The sequence below is a fragment of the Lynx canadensis genome, chromosome X (genome assembly GCF_007474595.2).
Source record: "Lynx canadensis isolate LIC74 chromosome X, mLynCan4.pri.v2, whole genome shotgun sequence".
In the NCBI taxonomy this organism is placed as follows: Eukaryota; Metazoa; Chordata; class Mammalia; order Carnivora; family Felidae; genus Lynx; species Lynx canadensis.
The window spans coordinates 38,125,789-38,139,296 of NC_044321.2; positions in this window are offsets into that span (position 1 = coordinate 38,125,789).

Genomic DNA, 13,508 nt, shown 5'->3' on the forward strand with positions numbered 1-13,508 from the left:
ACTCTTTGGATCCATCCATGTCATTGTGAATGGTAAGATTTCATTCTTTTTCATGGCTGAATAATATTCCATTGGATATATACATATCCATATACATATATATTTATATTTATATACATATACCACATCCTCTTTGCCACTCATCAATCCGTGGCCACTTGGGCTGTTTCCATAATTTGGCTGTTATAGATAATGTTGCAATAACCAGCGGGGTACATGTAACCCTTTGAGTTAGGATTTTTATATTCTTTGGGTAAATACCTAGTAATGCAATTGCTGGATTGCAGGGTAGGTCTATTTTTAACTACTTGAGGAACCTCCATACCGTTTTCCAGAGTGGCTGCACCGGTTCGCATTCCTACCAACAGTGCGAGAGGGTTCGCCTTTCTCCACATCCCCACTGACACCTGTTGCTTCTTCTGTTGTTGATTTTAGCCATTCTGACAGGTGTGAAGTGACCTCTCACTGTAGTTTCAAAGGTCTGTATTTCCCTGATGAGGAGTGATGGTGCGCATCTTTTCACGTGTCTGTTGGCCATCTGGATGCCTTCTTTGGAGAGATGTCTGTTCATGTCTTCTGCTCATTTTTTAATTGGACTATTCCTTTTTTGGGTGTCGAGCTTGATAAGTTCTTTATATGTTTTGGATAGTAACCCTTTATTAGATACGTCATTTGCAAATATCTTCTCCCATTCTGCAGGCTGCCTTTCAGTTTTGTTGATCGTTTCCTTTGCCGTGCAGAAGCTCTCTATTTTGATGTAGTCCCAATACAGATACATATTTTTTGCCTTTGTCTCCCTTGCTTCAGGAGACACATCTAGAAAGAAGTCGCTACAGCTAGGATTTTATGGTTTTAGGTCTCACATTTAGGTCTTTCATCCATTTTGAATTTGTTTTTGTGTATGGCATAAGAAAGTGGCTCTGTTTCATTCTTTTGCATGTTGCTGTCCAGTTCTCCCAATACCATTTGTTGAAGAGACAGTTTTTTTTTCCCATTGGATATTCTTTCCAGCTTTGTCGGAGATTCGTTGATCATATAGTTGTGGGTTCATTCCTGGGTTTTCTATTCTGTTCCATTGATCTATGTATCTATTTTTATGCCAGTACCACACTGTTTTCATTACTACAGATTTATAGTATAACTTGAAGTCTGTAATTGTGATGCTTCCAGCTTTGCTCTTCTTTGAAAACCCTAAAGCTTAAAAAGTTTATACTTATTAAACATCACCAGTAATATATCTTAATGGATCCTGGGTCAGGGGAAAAAATACTGTTATAAAGAACATGATCGGGACAATTTGCTAAAATTTGAATATGGAGTATATAATTTTACTCTGGTTATGCAAGACGGTGTTCTTAGGAACTCCATGATGAGATATTTAGGAATATAGGGAATTTATAATGCCATTTACTCGCAAGAAGTTCAGGGAAATATCAATACACAAATGAGTGAAAGAGATAGAGAGAAGTCACATGTGGCAAAAATATTAACAACTAAGGAATCTAGATTAGCAGCATATGGGCATTCTTTGTACTTTTCTTGCAATGATTCTGTAAGTTAGAACATTTTTTTTAATTTTATTTATTTTTTTTTCAACGTTTATTTATTTTTGGGACAGAGAGAGACAGAGCATGAACGGGGGAGGGGCAGAGAGAGAGGGAGACACAGAATCGGAAACAGGCTCCAGGCTCCGAGCCATCAGCCCAGAGCCCGACGCGGGGCTCGAACTCACGGACCGCGAGATCGTGACCTGGCTGAAGTCGGACGCTTAACCGACTGCGCCACCCAGGCACCCCTTTTTTTAATTTTAAAAACTAAAAAGTTCTTTCTGAAATTGAATTGCAATCTATTCTTTAAAGATTCCTATTCTTTTAGTTCTTTTTCTTTTCCTTTTCTTTCTTTCTTTCTTTCTTTCTTTCTTTCTTGTTTGTTATTTATTTTTGAGAGAGAGAGACAGAGCATGAGCAGGGGAGGGACAGAGAGAGAGAGAGGGAGACACAGAATCCAAAGCAGGCACCAGGTTCCGAGCTGTCAGCACAGAGCCCGATGCGGGGCTCAAACCCACAAAGCACGAGATCGTGACGTGAGCCGAAATGGATGCTTAATTGACTGAGCCACTCAGGAGCCCCTGTTCTTTTTTTGTTGTTGTTTTGAGAGAAAGAGAGAGAGAAAGAATAAGCAGGGGAGGGGCAGAGAGAGATTTAGAGAGAATCCCACACTGTCAGTGTGGAGCCCAACGAGGGGCTCAAACTCATGAACAGTGAGATCATGACTTGAGCCGAAATCAAGAGTGGGACGCTTAACTGACTGAGCCACTCTGGCCCCCCTCTATTCCTTCGGTTCTAATTCTGCTCCTTATATGATCTTTCTGGATGAATTGATTTTTCCCCATTGTACTAGAATTTCAGACATGAGAATAACGGTATCATGATTCTCCCGGACTTGTTATCACCAGATGCTCCGGATGGGAACTTTACCTCCCTCCTGACTTTCACGGCTGCCCGATCCCTAGGCCTCCTCTACTCAAGGTGGGCACACACACACACACACACACACACACGTACCCATATACTGACTATAACGTCCCACTTTGGAAATCTCTGTCAGCTCCCACATGCGCAGAGCCATCCGTGTGAATGGGCAAGGAGTTATTTTCTCCCCTGCATAGAAAACCTCAACAATGTCCAGGGCTTCTCAATGCAACTGTGACACAGCCTGTCACCCGCTGCATTGGCAAAGAAAAACTGGATAGCAAAGAATCGTGTCTTTTGGCAGAACTATGAGGCAAATGGAGCCTTAGGACCTCACAATGTGTGGAAGGGAGAAGAAATGAAAGAAAGGTTGCTATGGCGTGATGTGTTTTTTCCCACCCTTCTTTTCAGAGCTGGGGGCGGGGGGCGGGCGGTTGAAGAATGATGCTGGATTTCACCAGCTCTTTCTTAAGTGAATGAAAGAGGGTTTCCCGAAGAAAACAGCCTCACAAAATGAACGGCTCCATCACACAATCCAGCGACCCAGTTGGACATTTTGAAGCAAGATTGCCACAAACTCTAGTCCACACACAAAGACGCAAGATGAATCTGAGTTCCGAGAGCGTGAGTTCACATTTAAACACGGACTGAGGGCGAGGATCGCGTGAGACCTGTTTAGGCTAGTCTCGTACGTTTAGCATTACCAAACCCCTGCTGTGGGAGTGAAAGCCCCGGAAAGGTACTTTTATCGAGACACCTCCAAAAAGTGCCTGTGGGTGTGTTTCCCTGGTCTGCCTCAGGAGGTCTGAGCATAGACTTCTCGCAGGTTCTGTGTTATAATAGAACATGAGCACCATCTAAAGGCTATGTACCAAATGTCTTGGCAATGTGAATGTTTCTCAAAACGCTGTTTGCTATGAGCGCCATAGAAGGAAGCGGGGGGGCCCCTACTGTGTGCTACGTGGCTGTGACCGTGACATTCCTAGAGAGGAATGCCTGTTAGAAAGAGTAGGTCACACTTATCAGAAGTTGTGTTTGCTTGCTTGCTTACGTAGGTATCCGTCATTCTTGAGCTCAGGAAATCCACCCTGCCGCTGGGCCTAGTCTGAACTTGGAGTTGAACCAGAGCATTGGGGCCGGAGGTGGGGGGGGGTGGATCGGGTTAGGGGGAGGAGATTGGAGTAGCCATCCAGTAGCCGTTCGCCTTCGTGGGAGATATGGGGGCTCCAGTCCCATGATGCTGTTTGCTAGGTTTGTGACCTAAATGTCTCTGAGCCTGTCATGCATAAAACAAGGCCCTTCAACTAGATTTTCTCTAGGGATCTCTCCTGTTCTACCATCAGTGTGACCCTGGGTTCTGGGAAGCCCATGTAAAATGACATGGTCCCCTACCTCTCCTCCTATCATTATCATTGTAGTGAGCGAAATAAAACGATCTAGGCAGGCTTCTGTTTATGGTGTTCTTAAGCCCAGCTTAGTTTCACCCAAACCCTTTGGATTCAAGGCCAAGGAAATACTGACCGAAAGTTTCCTTGGCAAGTTTACGAGGCCCCAGTGGTTAGCTGGAGTCCCTAGATTTCCTAGAAGCTCCCGGGGACCTTTAGGAAGAGGGGCTAGTCTTTTAAAGACTTGAATGGTAGGAGGTTTTTTGGTTTTTTTTGGGGGGGGGTTTGTTTTTTTTTTTTTTAGAATAGATTGACCTTTGATCCTCACCCTTTGATGAGTCATCTAGTGGGAATGTGTCATTTCAAGGGTCAAACCTAGGTGGGTGTGGGGACACAGGGTGGATGGAGCAAAGAGAAAAAGAATCTCCAGCTACTAAGCAGAGCAGAGACATCTGTGGTCAGTTTGCCTCGGCCCCGTGCCGATTCTGAGACTCAGGACAAATCATTCGGCCTCTCTGGGCTTTGATTTCTCTCTCTGTGAAATGCGGCTAACAACAAAGTTGTTGAGAGGATGAAATTAGATATTGCGCTCGTCGTGTCTGGCACAATACTCAATGCACAGTCAATATTCCACGAGTGACGTCATCGGCTTATTATTTTGAAATCACTCTCCTGTTTGTTTTTTTTTTTAATGTTTATTTTTGAGAGACAGAGAGACAGAGCATGACGGGGAAGGGACAGAGAGAGGGACACACAGAATCCGAAGCAGGCACCAGGCTCGGAGCTGTCAGCACAGAGCCCGACACGGGGCTCGAACCCACGGACCGCGAGATCACGACCTGGGCTGAAGTCGGATGCTCAACTGACTGAGCCACCCAGGCGCCCCCAAGGCTCTTGCTTTTATATTTCAAAATGTCCTCTCTGCTTGGTGCTTCCTGAGTATCTGCTATTGGCCCTGCCTTTTTTGGGCATGATCCTGCTTCTGCTTTTAGCCCAGGTGGCTTTGCTGTCAGGGTATTTGAAGTTTCCTTTGATGGCCCTGCAACTAAGCAACTTAATTATGAATGAGCGCTCTGCCTGAAGGCCTGTATTGCTCTCTTGTTTCCTCAAATACCCTTGGCATCTATCCAGGGCTTCAATGCACAAAAGCAGAAGGATGGCTGACCCATCCACCCACCTACTGAATGACCTCCGATCTCTCCCCAGCGACCTGCGGCTCGCTGCCTTTGTTAGAATGGAAAGGAGGAAAAGTGAGCTGGGGGGCAGGTAAAGAAAAGGAAACATTTAATCCATTTTGCATGAAATATACCGTATTTAAAAATTCTTTTAATTCTCAAAATGAACGAGGCATTATCGGCAACTCACCATGTTCCGAGATCAGTCAAAGCAGGATTTTAATGAGCTCGCTCCCGTTGTTTTAATCCCTTATATAAAACATCACCGTGCACAACTCTTGAAACGAAGAAAAGGCGAAACGGAGAAACTTGATAGGCAAAAATATAAGGTTTTTTAGTGGTGAAAAACTCAACAGATGTTTTAAAAGCTCCTTTATTTGGTTTTCTTTATTTCTTTTACTTTTTTTGTTAATTTAAATTCTAGTTAGTTCACATACAGTGTAATATTGCTTTCAGGAGTAGGACTGAGTGATTCATCACTTACATACAACACCCAGTGCTCATCACAAGAGTGCCCTCCTGAGTACCCATCGCCCATCCAGCCCATCCCCCACCCACCTCCCTCCGTCAACCCCCAGTCTGTTCTCTACTGTTAAGAGTCTCTTGTGGTTTGTTTCCCTCTCTTCTCTTTTTTGTTCTTCTTTTATTTTTTCAAGTTTATTTATTTTGAGAGAGAGAGAACACGAGCAAGGGAGGGGCAGAGAGAGAGAGAGGGAGAGAGAGAGGGAGACAGAGAGAATTTCCCAAGCGGGCTCTGCACTGCCAGTGCGGAGCCCAATGCGGGGTTTGAACTCATGAACAGAGAGATGTTGACCTGAGCCGAGACCAAGAGTCAGACGCTTAACCAACCGAGCCACCCAGGTGTCCCCACCCCTCTTCTCTTTTAAAAGCTCCTTTAGACCGATGGTGAGCGTGGCATCACATCTAGATTTGTCAAATCACTACGTTGTACCCTTTGAACTAATGCAACATTGTGTTAACTATGCTTCAATTTTTTTTTAATTTTTTTTTAACGTTTATTTATTTTTGAGACAGAGAGAGACAGAACATCAATGGGGGAGGGTCAGAGAGAAAGGGAGACACAGAATCTGAAACAGGCTCCAGGCTCCAGGCTGTCAGCACAGAGCCCGACGCGGGGCTTGAACCCACGGACCGCGAGATCATGACCTGAGCCGAAGTCGGCCGCTTAACCGACTGAGCCACCCAGGCGCTCCTATGCTTCACTTTTTAAAAACAAATCTCCTTTACCTTGAGAATAGGTAGGTGTTAGAGCAGGTGTGTGTGTGTGTGTGTAGAGTATTTGTGATAGGGGAAGAGATTTTCGTAATCTAGTCTAAACAACTGAGTAGTACCAAGCATACGTCATTTACTCGGGATCTCACAGCTGGTTAGTGGTAGAGTCAGGAGTGCATCCGGGTTTCTTGACTCCCAAGGTATTGCTGGGCCAAGCCACGCTGACAATAAAGTCTTTGACATGTCCAAGCAACTATTCCTTGCCAGATTCCAAGCTGGTTCATTCATAATCTGTGGGCCCATCCTCTCTCTGATCTTGTTCTGAGACTTGTCCACCATATTTGCCATCTTTCTCAGGGATTTCAGTACATGCCTGAAATCCCCAAAATAATATGTAGTTTGAAGTGATATGCACTGTGAGCGTAAAATAAACGTCCCATTTCAAAGACTTGGTATGACAGAAAGAATGTAAAATACCTCATTAACAGGTTTTCCTATGGATTAGATGATGAAATTATAATATTCAGGATATATTAGATTAAGTAAAGGGTGTTGTCAAAATTGATATTACCTGTTTATATTTATTGTTTTGATTTTTGATTTTAATTTTTTCAGTGTTTATTTTTGAGAGAGAGAGAACACTAAGTGGGGGAGGGACAGAGAGAGAGGGAGACCCAGAATCCGAAGCAGGCTCCAGGCTCCGTGCTGTTAGCACAGAGCCCAATGAGGGGGCTCGACCTCACAAACCTCAAGGTCATGACCTGAGCCGAAGTCGGACGCTTAACCGACTGAGCCACCCAGGCGCCCCTATAGTTATTGTTTTTAATGTGGCTACTACAAAATTTTAAATGATTTATGTGGCTCACATTACATTTCTATCAGGTGGCATGGATTTAGGCTCTGGATAAAAGATTGCAGTTTTGGATAAATAGGATTAATGTAAGAGATAAATGACTCAGGTGTACTAAGCTGTGCTAAGCTTAAGAAATAAATGATTTCGATGTCTGGACTTGTACTGTTTACTATAATCCTCCCTTCCTTGGGGTGGAACACGTACATGAAACATGTACCTTCATGGGGTTCTTTCAACAGGCCAGTACTCAGGCCATACTTCAGACTAGGCTTGTTAGGTCAAACCTGTAAGAGGAATTGTTAAAGGGTGGGGAAAGGCGGGGGCCACGAAGGGAGAAAGGGAGAGAGAACAGTGTTTCTGAGAATAATTGGATAATTGGAGGATAAGAAGGCTATCCATTTATTTCGGAGTAAATTAATTTCCCAGGAAAGGTACTGAGAAACTTGTACGTTTCATTGCTTTGGTTGTTTCCACAGAAGCCTGATTCAGGCACATAGGAGGGCAAATAAAATGATCTAATAGGTATCTTCGGCCGGCAGCGTGAATGTAATTTTAAGGCAGAATACCCAGGCTAAAAATTGAGCTATAAAATAGCAGCCAGCTCTGATTTATTTCTATCAATGTAGTACTATAACCTTAAAAAAAAAAACCTAAAACTTTTTATTGCAGAGTCATATAACAAGAAATCCTAAGAATGCATATTTTTTGCTGGGAAAAAATATGGGTAAGCATAATGTTCAGCCTCAGCGAAGCTATATTTGAGAAGTTACAGCTTGCTTGAACTATGAATGGGTAGAGTAAATGGTAGCTGATACTTCTGACTGCTTTCTGGCGTCAGGTAAGGTTCTAGATTTCTACACATCACCCATTCACTCGCTTTAATCCTCATAACAGTACCCTGAAGTTTATACATACTTACAGAGGCAGAATCCAAGGCACAAAAAGGCCAAATAACTTGCCTGAAAGTCAAATGACTCTGAAACAGCAGAGCAGAGATGTGAACTTAGGCAGTCTGGCCCTAGGGTTCATGCTCTTTTTTTTTTTTTTAATGTTTTTTTTTTTTTTTTTTTTTTTTTTTTTGAGAGAGAGAGAGAGAGAGAGAGAGAATGAGTAGGGCAGGGGCAGAGAGAGAGGGGACAGAATCCGAAGCAGGCTCCAGGCTCTGAGCTATCAGCACAGACCCCAGTGCGGGGCTTGAACTCACAAACTGCGAGATCATGACCTGAGCTGAAGTTGGACGCTCAACCGACTGAGCCACCCAGGCGCCCAGTGCTCTTAACATGCAACAGTATGTGTGCTGAGCACTGCGAATTAGTCAGTGAAAGGGGGCAAACAGTCAAAACAAAATCTTAGGATGTCAGTTTCAAGGACAATAGCGAAGAATGCTTTTGTATTGTGCGTGAGGGGCCGTCAGGCAAGAAGAATTGGGAACATCGCATTGGCCAACGGCGTGAGTACTGGTGGAGCAGTCAGAAGACACAGAACCAAAAACCTCTATAAAATGAGAGAGGTGAACCACGTGCCTTCCATGTGCCTCTTCAGTGTTGATGTTAGTACCATGGTTTCTTATGGCCTCTTCCAACAGCAGGTACCCAAAAAGTCGTGAATCGCAAATGGTGCCGTGGAATCAAATAAGGGAAAGGGAACGAGATTGTCCCAGTGCGAAAAAAGGGCATAATTGGATGCTAAGATTATGGAAAAACACACTGCTGGTGTAGACCAAAATAGAAGAGAATGCGTTGTGAAGAATTCAGTTATTTAAAACCGTAAGCAGCGTTTAGAATGTCAGCTCTGGCAAGGAGAGAACTTACCTCTTTAAATTTATTTCCGTAGCACATACGCACGCACAAATACTTCACATATGCTTTGCAGTGATGATGGCAATACAAGCTCTGGTGATCATTTTGAAGATAATGAGGAACTCTGCGATGCCGAAAAGAAAAGTCTGAGTGATTAAAAACCAAAGCGTTTATTCCTCCTCTCTGTAAAGCAAGGCTGATGTTAACCTCAAGGTCGTCTGGGAGGATTAAATGAGATAAAGCAGAGAAAGTGCTCATCACAATGTCTGCTTCGTTATATGCTGTGATTCGAGGTTGATGACGACGATGATGATGGTCCTAGGGAGCCCTGTCCCACTCTCAACAATTTGAAAATAGAACATTCCAGTTAACATGCTCGTCTAGCGCTAGGACGCTGAAGCTATTAAAACGATTACAGCCGAGTGTGATAGGATTTTAAAATCATAAGCACAGTTTTGGCCTCATATATAATTTGGAATGTATTTCTTTTCTCCAGATGCTTACAGAAGGACAGTATATTCTCTGATGTTCTATTGGGTCAAGGTCCTGCGTGCTCTGTGTATGTTGTGTTATCGTTTGCTAACGAGGACTGGTATATTCCGACACAAAGGGATTTGGAGTTCCTTTTCGTTCTGTCCACATGCTTCAAGAAAAAGAAACAGAGCGTGTTTGGAAATGGCAAAGAAGGCATAGACTTTAAGTTCAAACGTCAACTTCCGGTTTCTTACCCGCAAGATTTTTGTAATAATTAACTTACGCCGTAAGGATATTCTGAAAACCAGACGTGCAAATGCTATACAAATGTTAGTGTTATCGCCTAAAGTCACGTTTCTCCTTACTTTTAAAATGGCTCTTTTACTTCTTTTTAATGTTTATTTTTGAGAAAGGGGGGGAGGGGTAGAGAGAGAGGGGGACAGAGGATCTGAAGCAGGCTCTGTGCTGACAGCAGTGAACCCAATGAGGGGCTCAAACCCATGAATCGTGAGATCATGACCTGAGCCGAAGTTGGACGCTTAACCGACTGAGCCACCCAGGTGCCCCTGAAATGGCTGCTTCAAAGCCAAGCACATAAGGTCATCACTTGGTGCATTATCACTTATTACAGTTACCTCTTGGCCCCTCTAGCTTGGGCACATATTAAAAGCAAGGCTATGAGTTTTTCACCTCAAATCTCTCCGGCATTTAGCACTCTAGCGGACGCGTAGTAGGCGCTGGCATAATATGTTGGACGTACACGTTCAGAGGGAGCACGAACATTGGTTTGAACCCCACGTGTTATGGGCCACGTGTGTAATGAGACTCGATGGCTTAAAGACACTTGTCTCCTTTCGTAGGCCAATGAAATATGTAAAAGTTACTGCTGTGGGCTTGGTTCCTGAGCTGAGGTGGTGCTTGTGGTACAGGTATTGATTAGGGATGGGTGCCTGATCAAGCTTGGAAGCAAGCGGGGGAAGCAAGCTTGGACACAAAGACGGGTGGAGCTGGCATGCGTCCATCAACCCCGCTGGCCAGCCCTGGAGCCGGGACCGCCTGCTCGAGCTGTCTTTCATCAGGCCAGGATAACCAGGCTCTTACACCCCCACCCGCATCAGTCACTGGGTATGAGCCACCCCTGGAAGAACGTGCCCTTGGGCAAGGTGACTCCGTAGCTAAGGCAGTTCCTGAAGGGATTGACAGTCGAAGCCACAAATCCTTCTTTGGTGTTTGTCCATGTTCACCATAGTCACCAGATTTAAAAGATTCTGTCTACCCCGCGAGAAGATGGTGTTAATATTTGAGGGCACAGAATGACTTCAATGAATGAGAAATTTGGAATTACATTCCTTTTTTAAAAAAAAAATTTTTTTAACGTTTATTTATTTTTGAGACAGAGGGAGACAGAGCATGAACGGGGGAGGGGCAGAGAGAGAGGGAGACACGGAATCTGAAACAGGCTCCAGGCTCTGAGCCGTCAGCCCAGAGCCAGACGCGGGGCTCGAACTCACGGACGGCGAGATCGTGACCTGAGCTGAAGTCGGATGCTCAACCGACTACGCCACCCAGGCGCCCCAACATTCCTTTTTTTAAAAAAATGTTTACTTATTTACTTTTGAGAGAGAGAGGATCCGAAGCAGGCTCCACGATGCCAGCACTGAGCCCGACGCAGGGCTCGAACTCACGAACTGTGAGATGCTGACCTGAGCTGAAATCAAGAGTCGGATGCTTAACTGACAGAGCCACCCAGGCACCCCTGGAATTATACATTCCTAATTGAATTACAGAAAAGGCCTATGCCCTTACAGATTTAGGGTAGAACGTACCAAAACATTTCATTAACGTAGTGAAGACTTAAAAGGAAGGTATTGATTTGTTGGCATGTGATTATCATTCTCCCATGAAACACCATCCTTCGGCAAGTAGTTGCTGGGTACCCGTTTGTGCATTGACACAGGCATTACTAAGCAAAACGCTGCTCCCAACGTGTAATGATACAGCTACGGGCAGGACCTCTCTTTCCAGATCTGAGCGTCTCCACTGTTCCAGTTCCTGGAGGGAATGGCCATGTCTATCCACCATGATGTGACTGCGCCCTGGGGTCCTGAAGAGGACAGCGTCAGCAGGATATGGCTTGCCTTTCGGATATAAGCCTTCCCAACCACCTGACCCCCGTGCATTTGGTGCTCCATATTGGTCGGCCCTCTTGCTCAAGCGTGTCTGTTTCAGCAGGGCCTGAAGAAGTGGCCTAAAGCATGTCTGGACCTTAATTCCTCCAACGTCCCAAGGAAAAAATGAACGTACTCAGTTACCCAGTCATAATGTGGATGCCGCCCGCCCTGCCTAATACAAAATACTGCATTGGCTGGATTAACAAGCACTTGAATTTAGGAAGAAAAAAAAAAAATCAACCATTATTTCCTTAGGGCCAAGAAGGGCTCATTTGTCCTTCATTCTAAGCTTCTGGGGAAAGTTCAGAAGCTTACATGAATAAGGCTCAAGAGATTGGTCTGGGAAACTCAAGAAAATCAATTCGGTCCATAATCCCCTCTATCTTCCAGGGCGGTGTTACCTCACCATTAATAAATGCTTATAAATGGTGAGGGTTAAATCGGTTTACCAGAGTCTTGCCCTCCACCGTCATGGATTCTCATGCAGATTCTGAAGATGTATGCTACTAAGATCATAACATACTTTGATCTCCCTTTATGCATGCATAGCAAATGGGGAAGGTGGGTGAACATTTCTCAGGCATTCCAGGGGTAATGTTTTTAACTGATCAATGTTTTCATTTGGTTTTCTCTCAATCCTTAGGGGTAGACATTAAAACAAGGCTAAATATGTTTGATTTTTTAAAGACATAATACAAATTCCATAGTAACTCAATATCCAATAATGTCCAACTTCTCTCCGTTCCCAGGGCTATTTTGAGGTCTTTAGGGAAAATATCATTCTTTTTCCTCTTTCTCAGCCTTGATATGCCCCATTAAACTTCACTCTGTGTCTCTCACTCTTTGGGCAACTGGGCGAGTTCCTGGCTTTCTGCGGGTCTCCATTTGCTCGTGTTTAGGGAGAGAAGAGGATGGGTGGTCTTTCATGGCTCTCTCAATGCCACTGTTCTTTGCTTCTCTGGTGTTTCGAGCATAGTCTGCTCATTTCCATGGGGGAAGCTTTGACAATAGGCTATGTAATGGGATTTGAAGGGAATATTTTCAATGGCTTCCGGGGAATTTGGAAAACATGAGTCACATAACTGCCCCCTCTAGTCCCAAATTGGTAGTAAGGAAACAAAAACTGGAGTTGGGGGCATATGACGCTCAAAGCAAATTGAATTTTCAAAGCCGGGAAGAGATCTTTTAAGGCTAGATGCATTATTTGCGTTTTTTGATTAGCAACATGAAAGAATATAGCTATAAATGTGACCTGCAGCTAATACTTTCATTGTCAGTTAAGGATTATAACCATGTAACTTTAGGTATCAAATTTAATTCTTTTTTTATGACAAAATTTCTCTTTACGTAATGGTCTAAATTACCAGTTCACATTTGCCTTCAAAATGAGGAGACCTCTAATCAGTCAACTGCCTGGCTCTGTCACCAGGAAGGTTGAGATCAAGGTCAAGGTTTAATAGCATTCGTTTGATTCTGTTCCAAGGTCACAAATACAAATTCAACCCTGCTGGCTTTCTGAAAACGGTGCGAAAGCTGTGCCCAGAGAGTGTACAAAGGAAAAGCAATTCACAAGATGGCTGCACTAACAGTGGGGTGCACCGTTATCCCTGGTGAACCAAGACAGCTCAGTGTCAAGGTTGCCCTGGAAACTGAGTCGCCAGTCTGGGGTAGTGTTGTGGCGCCTAAAGCGCCGCGATAATTCTCATAATGCTCAGGAGTATAATCGGACCTAGGGCCCGGACAGTCAAAGGCACAGAAACCATGGTGGGTGAATTATTTGTCGTCCTGGCTCTTCAGACTTCATTTATGGATACTGACTCTTTTCCGAGTAAATTGAAGACATTAAAAAAGAGATGACTTTGGGGCACCTGGGTGGCTCAGTCCGTTAAGCGACTCAATTTTGGCTCAGGTCATGATCTCAAAGTTGGTGAGTTCGAGTCCTGCGTC